Source organism: Ooceraea biroi, chromosome 8 (assembly GCF_003672135.1).
Source record: "Ooceraea biroi isolate clonal line C1 chromosome 8, Obir_v5.4, whole genome shotgun sequence".
Classification (NCBI taxonomy): domain Eukaryota; kingdom Metazoa; phylum Arthropoda; class Insecta; order Hymenoptera; family Formicidae; genus Ooceraea; species Ooceraea biroi.
Window position 1 is genome coordinate 15,527,009 of NC_039513.1, and position 21,629 is coordinate 15,548,637.

The following is a 21,629-nucleotide window of genomic DNA, read 5'->3' on the forward strand; positions in this document are numbered from 1 at the left end:
CTGTCTGTTTGCCTCTCTTCTTCTTTTTCCGAGCGGAAACATACGTGCCTCGCTCCCGGCAATCCCCGATAACCGCCGGAACGATAAAGCGTAGGCGACTTTTCACGGGAGTGACATCTCCCCGCCGGGAAATCCACCCCGCTGGGGATTTTCGCCCGCCAGGCGGCTCCGCATTCATCCCCCTTTGCCACGCATCGTGCATTCGACCGCGACGGAATTACGCACGCCGGAAACATTGGGAAACCAATGACATACCGTCGTTACATCTCGTAGTCATGGTCATCACGATACCGGCATCTCTCTCTCTTTCTCTCCCCGTCTCTTTCCGCATCGTGGAAAACCGTTCGACCATCGACATCGTCACGCCATCAATTCTGCCGGAATTAATCGGCGACATCGAGCGAATCGCTTCGTACCGCGAGTTATTGTTGTTGCTGCAATCTGACGTCATTAACGAACCACAATGGAGTAATCAATGCTGGGAGATGGGGAGACGTGCATGTGTGCGTGTATGCACGCGCGCGCGATGACACGTAAGTGCGACTTCAACGTTTCAACTGCGATATGAGGCAGCAGAGATATTCTATCCGAAATCGCATCCTCGTTACTATACGTCGTCATCACGGCCGCATTTCCATGTAAAACGAGCGCGAGAGCCGGAGGATCTCACGTCTGAAAGACGTAAAAGTATCCCTTCGACTCAGTGGATCTGAAGTTAGGATCCTTTGAAGTTAGGAGGATGATCGGGATACTGTGACCCGAGATGAACGGCTTTCATATAAGAGGAATGTTTGCGTCGATATTAAGAAAGGGGTTTCGAGCGTCCACTTTGGAGGAAAAGAGGACGTTACGGTATTTTATGCCACGACGATGCCCCGTAGTCCATCTCGCCTGAGTGACTTTTCGTTATTCGGAGTAAAAACGGGTTAAAATATTTCGACTACACTCACGACTAATTACGAAAAAAAGCTTTGAACGAGTCGGTATTATCTCGACAATATATTTTAGTTACTGTCCACTGCGAGTTGAGGAATTAAAGAGGAGCGATAGTTACCGCATGCACCCAACGCCATGCGGGTATTATTAGTTTAACGCGGAATAAAAGCGGCGGTTTATATAGATTGCATTAGTGTAATTATTTTGCGCATTCAAGGTAATCGGGTTAAAAAGCCGGTGTTGAGCAGTTGGTTGTAACTGCGGTAATAACGTGATTAATCAATAGTAACTGTGCATTTATCGCGAGAATAGAGCAACGCCGACGCATATAAAGCGAGATAAGTAACGTAGTTGCGCGAATGATAATTCACATTAAGTCGACAATATCAGAGAATTACTGCTGAGCATACAACATGGATTAAATGTTAAACATGATTACGTCACGATACGTGCGTCACATTAATATTCTTTTCAATGAAAATTACATCGGCAAAGTAAGATCTAAAATACGATTGTCGGTGCTGCGATACTTCAATTACTCGATTTATAATAATACAGTATTCGTTGAACGTTTCGAGCCTGTTGCAGATCCTCTTCAGCGTTAATTACAGCATTAATTTAAGGCAGAAGATTTTATTAGTAATTGAGTTTTAATTTTTCCGCTGAAATTAAAATTCTTGATTCGGAATTAATTGGAAACTATAAACGCGAATTATGAGGATCCACAATAATGACGAGAAAAATCACATAGGACATAACACAGGATAGGATCGAGATAATTTTTATCTCGTTAATGTGAGTTTCGCACGCGCCACGATATAATCGAAGACAGAAGTTATTTTCATAGCGCGACCGATATGTTCTCGAAGCGTGGAGGGTGATAAAAAAACTGCATGAGCATAGCGCAGCTCGTTAAAAGCAGGTTGTTCCTCGGGTCATTTATCAAAATTAACGATCGATCGGTTAATCATCAGTCACTATCCAGTTCGATGGAAAGTTTTTTTTCTTCTTCCACTTTTTCACCTTCGACGCTTATAATTCCACGGATTTCGATGCTACGATGGTACGCTTCGTTATCCTAAAAATAAGGATTTGCTGCTCCTGACGATAGCGCAGATCAGTTTTCCGATACACGCGTATCGCCGAATGAATTACGGCTATACAGGCCTCTCAATTTTTCTTTTTATTCACTAATATCTAATTCTACTCAGCGGATTGCACGTCACAACGTCGCGTATTGGCGGAGTTTTGCGGAAATCTATTTTTTTCTTTTTTAATCAACCTTTTACATTATTGAGACAAAAAACAGTGAATAATGTGAGAGGGACAAGCTGCGCGATGTTGTATCATCTCTTTGGTATTACATTACCTTTGTCTTTTTTTCTACATTTCCCTGGAAAATATTGCCCGTACTATTGCTCTTGTAACCGATATTCCAGCATATGTCCCTATGACACGCACAAAGAAAGGCCAGTTTCGAACACGTGACACCTTTGAATAACAGGTCTCTCAGAGTCACTTTCAACCGAAGGACTGCCATTTCTCGGACAAAGGCCATACTGAATGTAAAGTGTCTACATATTTCAACCATGGCGCAGCTTTTGTCCGACGAATGGCGACTCTTACGCTCGAAATGTAATATATCGCCATTCCAATCTCATGCTCATTTCGCGCGCTCGAAACTACCCTTCTGGCCCCCAACGCTCACCCTTATAAAAGATTAAGATAATTTTTACGACAACTTTCGTTATTGCTGAAGAAAGAGAAGAAAGAAAAGAACTCCCTTTTTTCATATCAAGACTCTCTACGACTGAACGACCGACCCATACGAGTCGACTGGATTTGTGGATTGTAACGTATCAACCTTTCGTCGGAGCCTCGTGCATTCTTAAAAATCGCGACGTCCCACTCATGTTTCCCGAGGTCATCCGTCAATACTGTATCGGGGTCATTCCGCCTACGTCGTCATCGGTCCTCGCGATCTAATCCGACTACACCGGGTTGCTTTTGCGTGCGCCTGTGTTCGCCAGCACCCCTCCAACCACCGGTGGTACACGCTGACGACGACGACGATGACGACGACGACGGCGACGACGGTCCGCCACGACTATGCCCAAGCTGTGTCGAGTTCGAATCAATAACGAATCTCTCTTTCTCTCTCCCTCTATCCCACTTTCACCATCGGCTCACGCGCTCCCGCTTTCAACCCCTGCCTCTCTTTCCGCAACTCCGTGGGTCGCCGAGGTTGGAGAACGAGAAGGAACGGAACAACACCGTCGCGACGACTCGACGACGATGAGTCGTATCTTGCACAAGGTGTGGACGAAACGATGTTGACATTGCAGTCAATACAAGCTTGCCAGCTTTTCGGTAACACGCTTAAATGCAACCCGCGTTACTGCATCGCACTGCATCCCGAAAATCAACGCTTCTCACATATCGTGGCACGCCAGCTCGAATTCCGATTTGCTAACGATCCACCCCATTATCGTCATTGTCGTCGTATGTCGGCGCTCTTCATCGCGGTCCAAAATATTTGAAGCTGATCCCTTTATCAGAGATAAAATTTCCTGATTCATCCGTCAGATGAAATGTTATGTCAATGAAAAAACGTGAACGCTATTTGCAGTGCTGTCTTAATTTAAAATCCTAGAATAAGTCATACAGTTAACGCATCCTGATAATTCTTAAAAATCGTAGAGGCCACGTTATGCCAGAAGAATCGTCGCGAGAATATTCTGCGAGATTTTTCAAGATTGTTCCTCATTTTTCCCATCTGCGGTGAATCATTCTTAACCTCCCTGGATTTTTACGATAAAAGGATGTCGTCACAAAGATCCGCTTAGAATTCAGGGCGACCCCAGCGTAACGTGCAATCGCCGGTAGCGTTTCGCGCTACCGCAATATGCTGTCGGCCCAAACAACGTGCCATAACAAGGGACTCCCCTGAGCGACGCATCAGTAAGGTCCGCTCTCCAAAGGGATGCCATTCCCTTCGCACAAGATACAAAGCGAAGCGGATGCGCTCGTCCACTCCAGAAGGGCAAGGAGCTTCTCTCACGAGGGCACAGCTCGTTGGAGAGCATTAAAGAATTATACGACCTGGGTGCGCGCGCGGAAGCATCCCCTCGGTGTACCGTGGTGGTGCTGATAAATTTACAACACCCCGAGAGCTGCTACCGGTAACGGCCAATGCCAATGCGAAGCTCTTGCTGGATTCGAGGTCGACGGATGATCAGCTGATCGCGACACCGGAAATTATGCCGAAAATTATAATGCACGATGACGCAAACATTTACGGTACTTTCTCGAGTTTTGACGAAAAATCAGCCGAAAATGAGAGAGGAATTCTGCGCGAGGCTCCAGTCTCGGCAAGATCAATGCTGCGGACGGGAAAACTGACGTTTTCCCTTTGAACTTCGGTATGGCTCGGTGAGCAGTCTTTTGCGGTTAAAGATAATTGCTAATCTACGTGCGTTACGTGCGGGAAAATCGCGCACAAAATCTCCCGGACCTATTCCCGCGCGGAGATTCATCCCGTATGCATTCGGATCGTCGTCGACCACAGCGACGGCCGCATCTTTGTATACCCATCACTCGCTTCCTCATGCATTTTATACGAACCGGCGTTTATTTATTATTTGCATCGGTACGCCCGACACCTGCGACGCCTACGTATATGTCGCAGGTCAAAGCGTAACTCAATTCCCCTAGCAGCCGCCGGAAACCGGAGCGAGTACGGAGGCAGGAGTGGGTCTCCCTCTGTAGCCTTTGGTAGTGCCTACTTTCCTCCTTCCAGCGTAAACAGCCACGATTACGAGAGAAAATGTCACGCATAATCAGCGCGTCGGCGTCGGGAAGGATCATTAAGCACCGTTAAAGCGTAATTGACGTATCACACGACGACGCGAGTGAATTTGGAGAGAGAAGATCGTTTTTACGTGGCCGGCTTCCGGAAACTGTAACTTTGATGAAACGGCGCGGTATAACGCGGTAAAACTTCATATACTTTATTTCGCTTGAAATTATGGTACGTGCTGCGCAATGTGCATTATCCCGGGTATTACAAGTGCAGTGGAAAGTAAATCACTTTTATCTCCCGGCGTATTTCACGCGGCAACGCGTCGTTGCGCTATCGCGCCGCTTCGCGTTCCGTGGTCACGATGAAGATGATGATGATGACAATGATGGCGCGAGAAATTCGGAAGTGCGCCGGGTTAATAAACAAAGTCACTTACATGCGAGCAAACGATTCGCCGACCCGGCTGAAAAAGCCCGTTCTTCGCGCCTCCTTGGCTCGGAAAATGAGTTTTCGAGTTTTCGCGCGGCGGACCAGAAACGAGTGGAGTAAAGTTCCCACGCGGATACGGCAAAGTTACGGCGATTTCGCTTCCCCCCGTAAACTTATAAATTGAAATAGTCCCGAGATTTGATGCTCACGAGTGGCAGCGGATAGAACGGCGGAGTAACAACGTTGTGTGCCCTAACTTTCCGGATCGCGTTTTCGCGGACTATCGCGAACTGTATACTTGTAGGACTTTAAAGCGACAACGGTTCACGCGACGGTAATAAATTATACAGGGCCGACCAGCACGCGAGATTAAGAGCGGAATAAAAATCACCGATGATTTCTCGATCAACGATCGCATTCTCCAGCTCGAGGCGCGACCTTAATGCAAAATCTCATTTGGCGCGCTTCGGCATTGTCGAATAAATATTCATGGGACGCGAGGTTCCCTCGCGGCACAGATATCGCCGCTAAAACCATTTTGCGTTCGCGGTGTAAATGCGAATAGTTTTTGCAACAACCTTTTCGAGCTCGCAAATATTGGATGTGCATTCGCACGCGCAGAATAAACGAGAATCGCACCAAAGACGGAGTTTGTTTAGTTGCAACTTTCGCAATGCGACATTTTCAGCAAAATTTTATATTCGATGTTAATTCTGGCGGTTTTTTCTCAATGTTCGCTTTTCTTGCCCGACGTTCGTCCGCCTCATCCTCTTGGGATGCATTTAAGATTTCCTCTCGCGAAAGAGCTCGCACAGCGAGACGCAACGTTACGTATACTATGTACAGCAACGTATATAATCATGGCAGATTGCGGTGAGCCAACAGCAGGTACTCGCGGTTACCGAGGTGTTACTGGTGAAATTTCTCTAAATATTCTTGATTCAAGAAAGCAGTGACGAGAACTTTTGTACTCCTGCCGCTCCGTCACTCGTGAGACTCGCTCTCGCCACGGAGTCAGACATTTTTTCAGAAATTCCGAGCTAAGGAACTGGAATGTGGAAAAGCTTCTCTGCCCTCCGCCACCGTTTTGCACCGCGCGGAAAGGCACCGTCGCGCCATTATCAACGCCATTATCACGATAATCAAACCCGTTCGATGTCTAGCTCAGCCTCTTTTAAATGTTCCGTGAGAGCGTAAAACGCCTCGTACGATTAATAATGCTCGTGCTTGCTCCTCGTTCTGGAGCCCTGAAATAGAGTCCTAAAGTGAATCTCCATGAGATGAAGTCTGCAATCTGGAGATAAGACGCGATTTAATAATAAGAAAATTCACTTCTCCGCCGTCCGCCAAATGGCGCTTGCAGTCTTTAAGCGCGGCGGAAAAGTACTTCCGGAGAGAATGATCGAACTTCGAAATAACCGGGGCACTTACGGAATGTACTCTGTCTCGTCAAGTGAACTTGACTACCACAAAAAAGAACGATGGAGTGAAATAACTTGGTCTCTCGGTCGCGTCCGGTCCCCGTTGGGCCGCAATTCATTTTCATTACGCGGGAATTACAGAATCTCGAAAACACGCACGGAGTAATACAATATTCCGTAGTCGCGCGGCATCCTGTGATGTTTTCACGTGATGAATACAAATTTAATCCCGACGCAGAAATAAATCCTGATAAAATCTCATTCGCTGGTTCACGCGACATTTGACGGGGAATGCTAACTCCGAAGATAATATATCAGCGCCCACTCGCCCCTGCGCACACAGCATCGAGACCACGAAAAACGCGCGCCCTCGCGCGAAGGGTGATTAACACGCGCGAGCGGTATTTTACAGATCCCTTTAATTCGCACCCGGCTACGATGATGTTATCACGAAGTACCGCTAAATTTGCACGTATTGAGAGTACCTACCACCGTATCTGCTTCATCCTTTCGATATCACTAGAAATGGTTAACACGCTCGAGGAAATCCAGGATGTAATAAATTGGCGAACGCCGTATGGCTAACGGAAGTTCACGCGTACTCGGATATGGAAACGCTCTACGTAATCTACATTTGCGTTTTGACATGTTCTTCCGACGTAGCGTATTGATCAGTTCTCCAGTGGAAGATTTATCTCTTTTTTTCAAACGGACAAGTCAATTTTATTCGCAAATCAAGATGTTACGGAATCCGTTTTGCCATATTCCAATTGAAAAAATAATGAATTCGATGGCACAATACGTGTGAATCGCTTGAAAATTCAAACTCGATATCCTGTTCTCATTTTCGCAGAAGGAAACCTATCGAAATCGAAACAATTGGTTACTTTGCATTTGTCTCTTACCTCCTTTATTTTTTTCAACACATAATTGATTCTTACGCTGGTTCACTATTCATCACAAACTAATTGGCAAATAGCTGATCCATATCAATGCGATAAACTCGAGCATCTCCATTGAAATATTCAATTTCGCGAGCGCGCAAGCACTTTGAGAGACGAATGGATAACGAGCGCCTCGCGAATCCGACGATTTCTCCGCTCTCTCCCCCGCGTTCGACAAAGTAAACCCCCTTCAATTAAAAAGCCTGCAGCTACGGTTATGACTTAATGCAATCCGGTCTTTTGTTGCGCGGCTCCGCGCGATCGTAAATTACGTTTCCTCGGTAAATAAGGCGCCGGGTTGCTTCAGCCGAGCGTCCGTTAATCGGTCGTGCTGATTCCAGAGACGATTCAGCAACGGTCGGAGTGACTGCTGCGAATTTATCGGTGCTGTGGGACGATGTCACCTCCGGTTGTGAACGCGATTAAAGGGATCCACGTAGATTAAAAGGATCCCGGCAGAAATATCTCTCTCGCGTATTATCCGCCAGCATCTTCGCTTTTTCATCGCCGGCCGCCTCTCGCGAGATTACGCGCTCACGAACTTCAACGATATATATCTCGTGGATATATCTTCGAGATGAAAATCTCCATGGGTCACGATCAAAAATAGATAACATGAAAATTATTTGAAAGCGGAATAAACACAAGAAATAATAGCGGAATGAACGGAAAATAATAGCGAGATACGGTTCTGTTTTTCCAATAAAAGATCTCGTAATCTTTCCAAAGAGAGATAAATACGTTCTTTCCGTACGAGAAACAACATCCAAGAATCGTATGATCGTTGTTATTACTACGATGGAGCACTATTTTCGAAAGAACGTTTTTCTCGTTCACGATCGAAATTTAATGACAAAAGTTTTCCGCGTATTCGACAACGGGTCGGTTGAAAAAGGAAACTTTGATTTACGAGGCGTCCCCGCATTGCATTCCGCGACTGATGATTTGGCGCCAGATCAATTTTGCCGCGGAGAGATTTACAGATGCACGATAACGCTGTTACGGTGGACGCAAATCGAAATTCTCGCTTTCCCGCGATATTTGTTGACAGCAGCGATATTAATAACAGATGCGTTTTCGGTCGCATATTTATTTTCCCGGTTCTCTCGCGAGCGAACCGGCGCGTCCCGGTATTGTTACACTTTTTGTATAACGAGCATTCTGCGAGCAAAACATCCTTAGCAGTGTTGTTTCAGCGTTGACGTATAATTTCGCTTTGTGCAATTTTTCGAAAAACTCCTGCCCGCAAATCCACCGACTCGTAATACTCGTATAAAAGCGCATTAAGATCGTTCTCCGCAGCAAAGAAGATACACGCGTTACGACGAAACTAGCGTCTAGATTCTTCTTTTGCACCTTGGGGCACAATAACACATCGATAATGTGGAGAAACGAGCTTTAAGACCTCACGGTACAAGACTCCACGCTCGGTATTTCACGTGAAAAGAAAAACCCGTACTCGTTTCACACGAGTTTTAAGGAGCTCCGCTCGACAACTCGTTTATATAGCACGTTACGAGATATTCGCGCCCATTTAGTATGCAAAATCCATATTTTCCTTCATTTAAGTATTAATATTTTTGTACGCGCTCGCGTTTATTTCATATCTAATTTTATCAGATCTCGTTGCCGGAACACACCCATAAAGCATCCATAAAATCCGGAATATGTTTACCGTGAAACAGGATTACCTTGTCTCTGCAAGGCTAATTTTACAGTGCCAACTTACTAAACTGTTATTGTAGAGTATTAATATTTTTCTACATATAATAGCTAGACAAAACATGTTTTTCAAAGAGAAATACACGTCAATATTTAGCTATTATTTTCTCATATTCTTTTCATCTATCTTGTTGATTTGATCTAAATGTTCTTTTTATTATAATAATTGTGAATTTATCTGAGCCTCACGTTCTTCGATTATCTACTATCTGATCCATTTCCCCCTATTTTAATAATTAAAATACTGCACGCTTATCTAATCTAACTCGATATTTTCGTTACCGCAAATTTCGGCGTACATCGGCTGGAAAATAGCACACGCGCGCGAAATATGCGGCAATAAGAGGCGCGCATAAAAGCGTAAAAACGGTAAAATGAAAAAAGTGAAACGCGTGTGCACGAAGGCGCATGAAATTCTTAAAATTCAAACGCGCCCGTTACTGTTTTGCGACGTAGAGAAACGCGGTGCAGTATGCGCGCGAACGTGAAACATTAATTTCTGTTGATGGAAGTCTGTCTTCACGAACGCTCGCTTGCTCGCAGCCGAGAAGCGCTTACACGCGTGTAAGTGCATGTATGTACACGCGCGGTTTCGAGATTCGGAACTTTGCGATAGGGAAGTTTGAAGAGACGGAGAGACATTGGCGAGGGGAACGAGAGTCACCCCCAAGCGAACCGAGGGTGAGAGAAAGGGTGGCGTAATCACGCTCAAGTACGAAGTTTCCAAAATAGCGCCCCAACCGCCGCTATTTCATTCATACGGTATTAGAACAACGCGCAATTGCATTGAATAATAAACTCCTTCGCTATTGATCCCGGGGTCCTTTCACCCCCATTCCGTTCCCCAAAAATTACTCTTGATTAATAATGAAACGTGATGTGTAGCTCCGAATAATCCAATAATTGCTTTTCCGTTTGCGCGGGAAATTATATCGTTAATGGTGCGATGCAAACAGCACGTTTGCTCATTATTATTTAATTAATTTTGACGATTACGTCGAATCTTTTGCACCCTCTTCTTTAACAGCTCATCCAGTGGCTCATCCATGTTTGTTGATTGCTTCGGTAACAATAATGCATACGTATGCAATACAAACTCTATTTTGTTTGCAGCGTGTATTTACGTTTCTCAATAGATGGGAACTCAAAGTAAATTGTTTTCGAATTATATTCCGCAACGCTACGTTGCGTTTTCAAGTTGTGCTATTAAGCTTCATTTACTACAGATATTAATTTGTATCCCTTTATTTTCAAAAACTGTTATCTTTCGAAGAAATTAATGCGCATATCAATCTGAATTTAATTGTAAGGAATAGTAGTTCTCTCTACAATTTCATGATTTTGCTGGACCGCGATTATTTCGCTCAGCTTGGTGATCTCGGATTGCCAGAATGTTCGCTCACAAACCACATTATGCATCTTTAATTTGGCATCTCGGTTTAATCTACAGTTACACGCGAGAGAGCGCACATTAATAACGGAATTATTAATCGCTCGAGACCGCACGCAGTGCGAGAAAACGCTGTCTGACGAGAGAAATGGCGTTAATTCATTTCCGAGCAACGTTACGGTAAATGTTACAACGCTCCATTTTACTTCGATGATTTCTCGAGTAATACGCTCTCAGATACATCCGAGGAAGGAGGATGACCGGGGTGGCGCAACTTTTTTCCACACTCGATTGGAAACGAGTTAATCGCCGCCGCTTGGATCCGCGCGCACATCGATCCGGATAATCGAATTCGCGAGTGCACTCTCATCCGTTGCGATCCGGCTTGCCCGCTGCGCTTCAACCCCTGTTCCGGCTCGTACCCTCTTCTCTCTTCTCGCATTCTCGCACTGCAAATAATATAATTTTCCCTGCTTCCGCGCACAAGTCTGAGATCGATATACACCACGCCTCACCAAGGCAACCATACGAGCAACTTCGCTTCCATTCCAATGTTCCCAACCATCAAGCTCGCACTCTCCCCCACCGCACTCGGCGGCTGTCCACGCCACCGCCAGCACCACCACTATCATCACCGACACCCCGCCACCCCGTTTCGTGCTTCTCGGTCAACTGTCTTTTTCATGCAACCACAGAACCTTGCGAATCGTTTTTCCCTATGGAACCATCCTGTAGAACTCGTGTTCTCCCCTGAGAAGCGACGCGTACCAACGTTACGGCGTGTAAATTGTATGTAAGGAGACGCGGGGGCGGAGATTATCGGGTGAGAGCATCGTCTGCTCCGAGATCGCGATGAGCTCCCAGATTATTTCCTCCCTCCTACTCTGAATAAGAACTCGATCTAACGAGGTACGAGAACAGGGAAAGAGGGTTACGCTGGTATCTACCGAAATTGCGCAAATGCGACTGCAGCGTCTTGGGACGCAGTACCTCGACGAGCTTCCGCGTAAATTACACAAATCAGCGAAAACAATTACCGAGATTAGTACCGAAACGGTTTATGCTTCTGGGACGCGTGCAGATAAGAGCCCCGCATGTACGGATAAGAAAGCTAAATAAAGAGAATGAGACGCGATTTCCGACGTTAGATTTGTTAGGAAGAGAGAGACGCAATTACGTCAAGAATCGTGATCTGAGCGCAAGCTTAATTCACGCGCGAACGCGATGGTGTTTGTTTACAAAAGTGAAAGACAGAGAAGTCTATTTGCTCATTAAAATTATGCGACATTACATCCAGATCCGGAGCAGCGCTCCAAGACGCGTCGCTTCGCTCACGTCCTCGCGTGGGTCCGGAAGCGACGAAACAAATTGTGAAATTGCGAGAACCCGGGAAAGAAATTCGAAATTGAGAAAGTTCCATTCGCTAATTCGATTTTTCCCTGAATTGGTAGCGGTATACCGTTGCTCGGTTTCACGGCGGTTCGACTTGCGGGATACCGTTTCTCCCTCTCCATCCCTTTCTCCGTTTCTCTCTTAGAGAATTGTCAACGCGGAACACAATGCCGTTGTACGACTGGTACGGCCATCAAATTGCGCCACCCAAGCGAGAAAATGCAAGCTTCACGCGAGTATAGAGAGCACGAGGATACTCTTCTTCAGTTGCACGCGAGGAATATCCTCGCTCTGTCGTCGCGTTGATAATTACGCAATAAAAGAGCGATATTACGCTCCGTGTTGTCCTACTTCTGGCACATGTACGCGGCGGGACATCCGCGACATGTGCACATCCTGAGAAAAGCAACGGTTATATCGGATTATCGATCGCGTGCATTTTTTTTCTAACTACATGAAAGATTGATCGATGCTGCTTAAGCGACAAGGTGTAGGAACGTCGGATCTTCCAGCAAAGTAAGAGGAAGAAACGTAGCTCCGATTAAATCAATGCCCGCGCGTCTTCAATCTGGCGTGCCTCAATGCGCGATAGATATTTATGAAACATTCGTATTGTCAATTTAACCGACGAGTCAATTGAGCGTAACAATATACAAAACTGCAATAAAATATTCGAGTATTTACATTATCGATATCAGTTCAAGTGGAATTTCAGAGAATGGATCGTGCACGTATCGCAAAATTGGGAGATACGTAACTGGATGCATATGGTTTTATTATTTTTGCCATCAGACCTCAATTTAATTGATTTGAAAATCGCGTTCAGGGAACGGTATTCAGTGACATTCATTTATTCCAGTTTATATCAAGCGTCGAGTCTCTTCTTGCCCTGCAAGCTCTCGTCGCACAATTCGAGCCACTACAATGGAGCAATATAATGCACAACTCATCGTGCGCGTACGATTATACACGCAAATATATTTCCCATAAAATCACGAAACATAATGTAAGTGAAAATGAAGGCCCCGCTCTCTGACCCTTTCCATCGATAATGGCTACAAACGTTGCACGAGGTACTGCATAATTCATCCCAGCACTCTGGTGAGTTGAGGAACGTAACGACGATACGTAACGCGATCCGGGCACACAGTATTCGCTATCATCTCCCCGCAAAAGCGTGCAAAGGCGTATTCCGGATTAGAAAGCCGTTTAATGCACGTCCCGCAGGGACACATGCAGGTCGGACTGACAGTGGAGATTACGATACATGAGCAAAGGAGTAACGTGGTAATGAAGAGCACGCGTTTGCTCTCTCGTGCGACAAACACCGGATTAGATCTACGCCAGACAGCGTTTCCATCCCGTTCCCTTAAGTAGACGAAGAACCTGCTTTCCCAGACAAACAATCTCTACTCGCCGCGAGTGGAGTGGTATCTCATGCAGAGACAGGACCACACGAGAGTAACACGAAGTACTCGTTAGCCACCTCATAGGACAACACAATCCCGCCCTCGTAAACTCACCCTCCGCACGCGCAAGCCGCTTCAACCTGATAATAACGTTTGATCGTGGCCGGAGAACTCGGGCGCGCGAGTTACACTAGCGCGGCGAGTTAAGAGGATGAAGAATGTAAGTCCATTTTAATCTCGTTTGAAAGCACGTTCGGACCCAGTTTCTGATCTATATCGACGTGTGGCTCGCCGCGGCTCGTCGATCAGCAACTCCACTGATCGAGTCAAGGGCCAAGGGTCACAGCAGGGCTCATATTGTCGCGACCAGGTCGGGAAAGATGAAAGATGATGCGGCACACAGAGGCACGCCACACTCGCACTCACAGACCACATAATCTGGATGAAAGCGCGGGGCACTCATCCTCCGGATCGTCGAGGGTCCTCGCGGAGGGCTGGCAATAATAGTAGAAACGACCGCCATGTGGACGCGCAGATATTACACCCTTGAAGCAGTATATGGCGGCGCATTTTGCGCGGCAGGATACGCGACACGGCAAACAACGATGACATGCATGGCCCCTTTCACGGTGCGATCGATTCGCCGCCGTCACCGCCGCCGATCTTTTTTCCCTCCAAATACCGGAGATTGATCGCCGGTCGAGCAACGGGGCGGAAAATGTCGGACCCGAGCAGGGGGTGGGCAAACGTAATGGAGCGTAACTGATCGTATTTTAAACTTCTCCCATTACGCGAATCTCACACAACCCGGTCTCTGGAAATCGGGCCACGCACTTCGCGCGATTTTGCTCTTCTTCCTGTATCCCGTCTCTATTCCCCCTCGAGCATCATCTCTCGACCCGTCGCCGAAATTTCTTTTAAAACTCTCGACCTCCGGTACGTTAATCATTCGTTTAACCGCTAAGTGCACACCTTAATGCATAAGATGATTGCATTTTCCAGGGTACGTAATACAGCGGCACTGCTCGTCGAAAATCGGAGCAATTTTCGCGAGAAGAGAATTTAATTGAGCAGTATATTTCTCAGGAATTTTCGCACGTTTAAATGTCGAACGCTTCGGTAATTGTCGAGTTAAAATTCTATTAAGAGCGACGATGAAATCCGCGAAAAATATTCCATCTTCCTGCTGAAGACTGTGTTTCAAACCGAAACTTTCCATCGTTTAATTTCGATTGTTTGCTCCATTTTAACGTTTATAAATAGCAAGAATCTCTACAAGAATAAGTACACCAATCAGAGGAAGGGAAAAATCACGTAATATCCGCCAAGTAGTCGGTGTAGAGTTTTTATGCGCGAACGTCTACAATTGCTGGATCTCGTTTCCTGTCGGCCATTGTAAGTAAAATAAAACTAATAAACACCGATGAAATTTCAGCCTCTTTACACTCCCCAGCAAAACTTGATAGAAACGTTTTAGCCATTAAACAATATATTGGATAGACCGAAATATCCGTGCGGATCTTTTTAGCACAATTTAAGTGCAAAACTTTGTATTTAATCTATAAATCCTTGTATTCTTAACACTTTCCGATCAAAATCCAATAGTATCACCTTTTCAATCTATTTGAACGCTCCGAAATAGAATTACCTTTTAGTGAAAATAATGCTTATCATAAAATCTATAATTCCTTGTGAAATTCATGTATAATTTAGAACAGTTGCTGCAAAGCTTTATTTTCTCTAATGAATGAGGCATGATTTTACTTTATTACTTCTTTTTTAATATCAGTAAGTATAAATCGTCATCCTTTTATATCAATAAATAGTACCTGCATTACACCGTGCGACGTGCCATTTTAACCGTTAACTGGAAAAGGTTCACGAGAAGTTACATGTAATTGAAACCTTTTCGCAGAAATCACGTATAAGGCGCCTCAAAGACGCTGATTTCTTCGCCACACCGCGAGAGATTGATCAACGTCCGAGCAAAGAGCGAGCGAGCGAAAGAGAAAGGGAGAGAAAGATAGATAGAGAAATGGAGAGGGTGCACAGCGACGAATATCGATCCACAAGGGGTGAAGCGAAGTATAACGACACGAACCATCAAGCATCGGAGAGTACGCGGCGGGACCTGACCGACTTTGCACCTCGTTAAAATTGCATTAGACAGACACAAGGGAAAAAAGACGTCGCGCGAGCGATGTCCGTCTGAGAATATGTACTACGTTAAAAAATGTAAGCAGAATACCGTATAATCGCGCGGATCGCACCTTGAACGGCGCGGATCCGCCGCGCAAGTTTCGCCGACATGGGAGCGGGATCCGGGAGAAGTTTGTGCCGTTCGGGGCTGAAGGCAATGGGGGTGTCGTTTGCGCACTGAATTATGCAGCGTCGCAGCTCCCGTTTGAAAGAATCACGCGGGGTGAAGTCGGTGCAGTCATTAAAAGCTGTCGCGAAGCCGCGGATGACTCGCTGGAAAACTCGCCGCGCGAGTGCAAGCGCGCAAACGGGCTCGAAAGTTGTCCGACCCGTTCTTTCCTTCTTTGTCCTTGATCGATCTGAATTCGCCTTCGTTCACGCTTCCGGCTACGAAATCACACAAGTAAATCTGCAGCACGCGAGCGTAATTTCGAATAAATTATGGTTTTTCAGATCGAGACTGAGCTCGAGATCACCGTTAAACGCTAAATTAAGACCTTTATCGAACTCGCAAGTTCGCACGAGCGATTCGCATGACGTGGGTTTTTTTGCATGGATCAATTAATCGGCGTCTCGCTAACGGTAATATAACTTAGGCGTTAAACTCGCGATGGGTATAAATTCAATATATCACGAGTGTTCGGCTAAGCTTTATTACGCGATACCTCTAGGATAATTAAACTGTTGTTCCACAGCAGTATCAAGCCATATTATGAATTGATTAACGATATTTAACGAGCCACCCCCTATGGGTGGGGATTGCATATATTATGCAGGAAAATACAAATGCTGAATTCAACGTATTTATACATACAGAAGTGCGATGTTGTGGTGAATCGACAACTCTAAACGATTCCGCAGCTTGGTGCTTTCATGCATTTAATGTTAAATGTAACCAGCTCTCACTCCATATTTTACATTTTAATTGCGATCGCGAGAATAAATCCTTCAACGAGAATAAATAGACTTTCACGTATCGCAGCACGAAAACATACGACGAATCATGGTTCTCTAACTAATCGAGTAAATCTATCGGAAACATACCTGCACTTTTACTCCTGTTAGGCCTGATTCTTCCTCTCACGATTCGCAGATAGCATCCATGGCGAGGAACACGTAGATCTCGCGTCAGCCGAGCAATATGCATAATAAAGGGACGGCCTCTTTTTTCTCACGTGGCACATTTGATTATCGTAGCACGTAGTAATACTTGTCTCGAAGTTTTACGGCAAAAAGATGTTTGTTACGGCAAAAAAAGCGTTATTCCTTTTTTCAAAAATATTTTGATTCACGCACAAGTCTCGACGAACTTTCTGTTGCAAAGAAAAATTCTTGTCAGGCTATATAGGCTACCACGTTTATCGGTAACCGAAACCGCAATGTGAATGCCATCGCTCCGCAAGAACCAGGTATAGAAAATTATCGGTTAATTAATAATTAAAACGCTACAAATTAGAACTCGAACACATCGCTCCAACTCGTTTAAACAATGCTGCACGATTTCCATATGCGTGGTTAACAAATAGAAATTATTTATCTGACCTATAATATTCAACTATCAAATTATGGCAAATATTGTGGGCAATTATGGCAATTAGGAAACTGTTAAAACTGCACACAAAAATTTTCGTGACAAGTATCTATCTTGTATCATTCGAACTACAAATTCCAGCCAGTGAGCGATTCGTAGAACGTTGGTGGGCAAAACGTATTCCTGAATGGATTTTATATATCCGTTAAAAATCGAGTTTTCGCAAAAGGTAACATTCATGTTACGCCAGATCGGAAGGAACGTTTGCTAAGACCATATGGCCGGCGTAAATGCGATAGGAATCACAGCCATAATAGACAGAATGACACAGACTGCACAGCGTCACGAAAAACGTGTCGCGAACGTCCCAGTTGCCGCGTGCCCGATAAATCAATCTTCACGCTCTTAAGCGCATCCCCGACTGCACACACATACATACATGTACATACACACGTACACATAGGCGGTATTACGATGATCCAGCAAGAGAAATAACGCCTATTGGAAGTATCAGGATATAAGGCAACGACTCCACGCGAGTTATCGCAAGGGATTCCGGTATTAAGGGCGTACGTAACGGCTCGAGAATTTATTCCCTCCACGAATAATTTATGAGTATTTCATAAATTTAAACTAACTTATGTGTGCAGATTGCGACCAGACATAGCCGAGAACGGGAACGAAGCCAATCCTTTGGGGAAGTACAACAAAGCGGCAGAATTGAGTTGTTTCCGGAATGAAATTTGAAACAACTTGCTGAGAGTACCGGCACGCTGGGATACACGGAAATGATAAATCTCTCAGTGTCAGTGTCAATAAAAAGGACATCTGAAATATCCAAAAAAATTGTTCAACGTCCGAGAGCGGGATCTCCATAAATTTCATTTGGAGGCATGTGCGACAAACGAGATTCTCGAATTCTGCTCCTTTCTCGCACGAATTGGTCGGAAATGATGGATAATGGTCGTAATGGACTCTTATGTGGGAGATAAAGTGCCGTTGCCAAATCGGAGACAAATGCACGAACTAGCGTAGCGAATTCAGTCCGCACTATTGCGTTAGAGCGCTCCGTCACGCAGCCGGGGAAACCTCGACTAGAACGAGAGCCGATTCTGCATTACGTGAGTGTAAGTATGTACGTGCGTTTGTCCAGGGGATGATAGTGCACAAGGATCGATCGAGCAACAAGTGAAGAACGCAGAAGAATCTTGTGCGCGGTGCCGTTAATGACCTATACATTACTTTCCCGTGACCTCAAGCCTGGACGGGCTACGATGGTCGTGACAACGAAGAAACATGAAGTGATCGAAAGATCTATATCTCGCTCTTCCAGTTTCTACCCTGATAAACTTATAATAGACGTTAACTGGCATTCATTTAATTTCTCTTGACACGTGGAAATAGTAATGAAATCTAAAATCTAGAGAGACATAATTTCTCCATTATACACCTCGTTAGATATCTTTAGTCACGATATTTTCAACGGTAATTTTTTTAAACGAGAAAACGACCTTCACCGAGAGATTTAAATTTCGCTCGGAAAATCACCTTTTGAAGCCGTGGTCGCAAAACTCGCCGATGTAATCGCGCGCGTCTTATTACAGAAATTCCAATTTTTATATCATACCGCAATGGAAAGGAAACGAAAAAGCAGTCTGGTCTTGACAATAGATATTACTCGTTAATATATTTTCCGGCGAACGAGAAAGGCTGGGTCGACTGAAAGGAGCATTTTTTCCATGCCGCGGGTGCACGAAAGAGCAAAAGGAAGATTATATTGATCCAAGTTACGAGCTGCTTATCCCGACCCTGCCCCGGACTCATTCACATAGGACCTGTAATTTACGTCGACGTATGTAGCGTTTTACGTGCGCGCTATCGAAATATTTTTCTCGCTAGTACATGTTCTCGCGCGTCTCCCTCAAAATGAAAAGATTATTAATATCTATTTTAAGAAGTAATAAATGCACTCTTCAATCTTTTTAAGACCAATACATAAAATGATAATCAGAGATGATAATATGAAATTTCTATGTAAATGATGTTATCAATTTGAAACGCGTACGCCCAAATCAGTAATTATACACCGTAATTAAATTGAGATAACTGGCAACCATAATCAGCATACATGAAATTTCTCCGCCTGCAATCGATACTAATAATCGCGGAATTGCATTGCAGAGGATGTAACACACTCCTGCGTGTCTTTAATTCGCGCATTTCGGTATTCTTGATCGAGTTATGTGTGCGTTAATTGGATAAAGTAAGAGCGATACGCCATTCGGAACGAACTTCGTGAGGAAAATGATTTGCTCAAACTTGCGAGAGCCGAATTCAAGTGATGACTGATAAACGAGCGGGCGCAGTGTCTGAAGCTTCTTTGCTTTAATTATTAATGATCGCTCGCTGCGATAACGGAGCTCCTGGCACAATACTCGTAATCACCGGATCATCATAGTTGCCGTCGCAGTCTGCAACGGGTTTAATCATCTTTCGGATCTATCGGAACACTTGTGTCCCGAAAAAAGTATTTGTAATAAATAATAATTTGCTAATTATAGGAACGTGATAAATATAATGAAGAAATAGATGCGGAAATTATATTTTATATGTATTATTACATACATTCTACGGATATTATTCTACTAGCAATTTCAAACATTTTAGCGCAGAACCTCAAACTGGATTTCGGTTCAAAGGGATTGAACAGTCCCTCGCTACGGCATTACCAGAAGTTACCGGAAGAAGATATACAGGATCTGCCTCGCGTGATTCTGTTTTCCGTGCAACGGACACAGATGCGCGAGCAGGACTGATTTTCGGCTAACGTTAACGTTAATGTCGAGAAATGGGGTGCAACTGGTGCGACGCAAGAGTGGAACGACGTCTGGCACTTTGCGCGGCAGTTCGCGACATCCGCGATAAAACTGAAACCACCGCGGCGCACTATATACCGTTATTGATCTTCGTTTACCGTGAAAGAATAACGCGCATGAGGAGAGATGTAAAAGAAGATGACGCGAGACGACAACGGCCTGGCCGTTTCAACGTGGATCCAGTGGAAATGACACTGAACATCGGAAGAAGAAAGAAACGAATGTCAGTGCGTTTTGCTGAGACCGGAAACTGTTCTCTTGGATGCTGCACAATATGTTATTCGACAAGAACGATGAAAACGGGCACGGACGGTGTCCTGAAATTCGCGTTCGCATGCTGCCGCATTTTGATATTCTCGAGAAATTAATTGGATCGAATGCTGGCAGCTTAGAAGCTTCGACCGTAAAAAGCTTTCAATTTCCAGTCGCTAGTCATCTCGAAAGCTATCAATATTTCAATATTTTATTACTTGAGGAGAAACTTAGACGGAAATTTCAAGCCTGTCTTTCATGTATTATAAATTACATTTAGTTAAACGGTTCTCTCCTTTTCTTTGACACGCAACGTGATAGATAATTAAAATAAAACCTTCGTAGATGCTAATCTGAAAATTCTACAATATTTTTTAGGATCTCTAGTAGAAACGTTGGTCGCGTTCTAATTATCGTAATATATTTCCATTTACTTTAATGAAGACCAACATGGAGACCAACATAGAGACCGACACGAGATGACTGACCATAATGAGATTTTAGCACGAACGCGTCCGACTGACTAGCGTTTTTTAAAAATATTCCCACAGCGGAAACGTTAAGCAGTTTTCTTTTTTAACGTATGCAAAAAAAGAGAGAATCCAGTATGGAAAGCGTGCATCAAGTGGTGCGGCTTTTAAAATTGCTCCGTTCTTGACGAGGCTCGCATTAACGTCGCACCACCCACGTCAATGAAGTGCACGCTCTAACGATCGTTAAAAAATATATATTCGCGGCGAGAGGGTTAATTAGCAATTTCTCCTACGAAAGTTACGTTTCCAAATCAGTTTATAACTCGAGTGTGCCTGCAACTCTTTAACGACGGCCATTACGGCTCTCTTAAAAATGCAAACCTCCTTGAAATTCCGACGAAGTCGGAACTCTGTTTGCTACCTCCTTCGCCGTGGATAAAACCAAACTTAACATTTCTCCACTATTTTCTCCCGTGAAGATACCGAAAGAAAAGATACCGAATTACACTTAAAGCACGCTTACCCGCGTGTCAATCATTTTCTCCATCGTTTACGTTGAACTCACCGCGAGTGCACATGCTGCAGGCGTATTACGTCATTATATCTTGAAAGCACACACAATCCTATCGCATGCAGTTTTGTTCTCGCGCGAACATTGTTCGCGATTCGGCGATGAAATTTGTCTCGCCTTTATCGAACGAACAAAGCGCAAAACGCGGCGGCAGCGGTCGGGTCGACTGCGAAGTACCAACTATCGGGGATACTGATCTCCATTGTTGTAACTATATAGCACACGATGCTTGGTTAACGATATTGACCCTCTTGTGAAACATTCGTTTTGCGATCAAACAAT

General features: G+C 44.7%; 1 protein-coding gene across 6 annotated transcripts in view; it reads right to left on the reverse strand.

The window, feature by feature from the left end:
* Positions 1 to 21,629, reverse strand: part of LOC105280265 — an 85,984-nt gene that overhangs the window by 58,219 nt on the left and 6,136 nt on the right. The window contains exon 1 of one of the 6 annotated variants that reach the window (XM_011340671.3): positions 5,175 to 5,307. The exons of the other annotated variants lie outside the window; for them this stretch is intronic. The gene's annotated coding sequence lies outside the window, so the exon portion shown is untranslated. Of the gene's footprint in view, positions 1 to 5,174; positions 5,308 to 21,629 lie in introns of those variants that run through there. 6 annotated transcript variants of the gene reach the window in all.